This window comes from Eptatretus burgeri, chromosome 14 (assembly GCF_056783735.1).
Source record: "Eptatretus burgeri isolate ZD-2024b chromosome 14, Ebu_testis_v1, whole genome shotgun sequence".
In the NCBI taxonomy this organism is placed as follows: Eukaryota; Metazoa; Chordata; class Myxini; order Myxiniformes; family Myxinidae; genus Eptatretus; species Eptatretus burgeri.
Window position 1 is genome coordinate 33969218 of NC_140974.1, and position 2775 is coordinate 33971992.

Consider the following 2775-nt stretch of genomic DNA (forward strand, 5'->3'; position numbering starts at 1 on the left):
GTGCCTCAACTCCGCGGGCCTCGCAGACAGTGTCTGGTAGGGGGTGGGAAGGGGGCCCCCTTTTGTCGCACTATCTCAGCGCGGGGGGAAACAGGAGGGGGTTGCTGATGCTCGGGGAAAGGAGGATTTCACAAAATCGCGGGTCCCGCGACGAGCGTCTCCACCACGACCTCGGTCGCGCCGCCGGCCTTTCTCTCCGCAGTTCCCCGAATCCGACGCGAGCACCCCCTCATCCGCCTTCGCCGCCGCCGCCTCTCCACAGCTCCATCCTCTTCACTCCGACTCCGCGAACTCCCAACTGCACTGCTAACTGCTAACTGCTAACTGCGAACTGCGAACTGCGAACTGCTAACTGCGAACTGCTAACTGCGAACTGCGAACTGCTCTCTTCTCCACTTCCAACTCAACTCTTCCTCCTGCAAACTGAACTCCTCGACTGACGAATGCGGCCCCTTATATCCCCCGTGGCCTCGCTTCTTCATCTTTGACCCTCTGCCTCCGACCTTTCACCTCTCTTGCTGGCTCCCCATTGGCCCGAGGAAAAGTGGGCGTAAATGCTTTTTGATCCATGAATTTGCATATAGCGACCGCCCTCCAACGCCCTGGAGGCGGGGCCAAATCGCCCCTCGCTCACCGATTGGACGGAACAAAAGTGGGCGTGAGTCGTTTTTGATCCGTTTTTCTTCGGAAAGTCCGCGATGCTTTTGAACACGCTTCTCGGTGCGCGCCCTGCACGAGTCCAGCATCGGGGCCCACGAGTGGTGCGAAATGACGGTGATGCGATGGTGGCGAGTTGTGACGGTAAAGGTCGTGGCGGTTGTGGTGAAGCGGCGTTGTGGTTGGTGGTTGTTGTTGTGATGGCTGTTGAGACGTGGTTGGTGGTGGTAATAATGGCGGTTGGTCCAAAATAAAGATAGTAAAAGAAAAACGGCTATCCTGAAGAGTCGCAGCCCTCATGAATGACATTTATTCCCTCTAGACAACGGGTTTGGGCCTAACTACACATATACTTACCGAGATATCTCACCTAAGGGACCTGAATGGTGGTTTGCGAATTTGGTCAACCACAACACTACCCCCTCCCCTTTTTACAGACTCGTCCCGAGTCGTCAAATTTTCGTGTGCCATCATGTGTTGTTTTCCCCTAGTACATTTTACCTACGGATCCCTGAGTGCGACATTCATGGTATTCGTGTCCCCAAAATAAATAACCTAAGGGCTGAGTAACTACCTAAACAAACTCACTCACACGGACGACTTAAATAAAATTGCCGGCGCTAAGACAAACATGCCGGGGGCGCACTCATATTTACAGTACATCTTAACCTTAACTTACAAATTTTACACTAAACCATGGCCCAGGATCAATGAGCTCTGCAAAAAGAAAGCAGTTAACAGGGAGCCAGGCTGCTCGCATGCAGTCTCTGGCTCAAAACAATGCAGGTGACAGGGAACGTGGCTGGCTGCTCACACGCAGTCCAAGGCCTTCCTTTTTGAACTGAACGCAGTGAACCACAACGGTGCATGGGCTGCACAAACGCAGTCTCCGTGCCAGCTCAAGTGGCACACGCAATGAACACAACGAATGGATGGATGAATGGTTTGAACTGAACGCAGTGAACCACAACGGTGCATGGGCTGCACAAATGCAGTCTCCGTGCCAGCTCAAGTGGCACACGCAATGAACACAACGAATGGATGGATGAACACAAACACGGTGCACGGGCCGCCACTGCAGGCCCGTGTTGTAGCTGCCAACAGGGCAGTTCTTGCAGCTTGCAAACTGTTGCCTTGATCCTGGCGCACATGGAAATGAACAGGGGGGGGGGGCAAAGCAAAAATTGAACGGGGCTGGTGAACAGGAGCAGTGGGCATGGCATGGCAAAGGTAGCAGGCAAACACAGCCCGCAGAAGAAGGCCGTTGCAGGCAAACACAGCCGGCAGACGAACTGGCCGGCACAGGCCTTGCAGAAAAACAGCCAGCCGGCAGATGAAGTGGGCCGGCACAGGCCTTGCAGCACAGCAGCTGCAGACGATCCAGCCGGCACAGGCCTTGCAGCACAGCAGCTGCAGATGAAGTTGGCCAGCCTTTGCCGTTCCGTGGAGGTTGGTGGAGGGAGTGCGGTGGTGCTGGCCACTTGGAAGGCGGGCTCGGACCTACCGACCTGTCTCCCTCCCACCTATCGCCTTTGCCTGTCACTGTACATACCCACTCCCTTAATTTGTCAAACCCAATTTAGCCCCAACTTATTTTTTTGTTGTTTTTATTTCAACTTCCCCACTATAAATCGTCCCCTAACCCCCTTTATCGTCTTTGTTCGGCTAACCTATCCTGTCACCGAGCCTACTCCCAACCCCTACGTTCCCTTCCCGGAGGGGAATAAGGGAGAGCTAACGTCCTGTGTCGAGGCCCAACGAAGCCTCAGAATGGCCTCCCCAGAGTTCGGCGATCTATAACCAAAGTGGGTCCAGCGGCCCACAACGAGAGCGAGGGGATGGATGGTGCGGAGGGTACACTTCCTAATCTACCCTAACCATTTAACTGTTAAACTACCCCGGGGCTTTCAACAAGCGCCTCGTGCTTAAACTATTGGTTCTAACAACCCAGATTCCCGTCGCCTGTGTTGGTGTCCTCACAATTTCGGGCCTCGCCCCCCAATTTTCTCTCCGTGCCCTCACACGGTCTCCTGGCTGGGACACGTGGCTCCCTTTGGCAGGCACGACCCTCTGCCGATTCTCCCGCTATGGCACCCCCGGGCACTACACTGCCTCCGA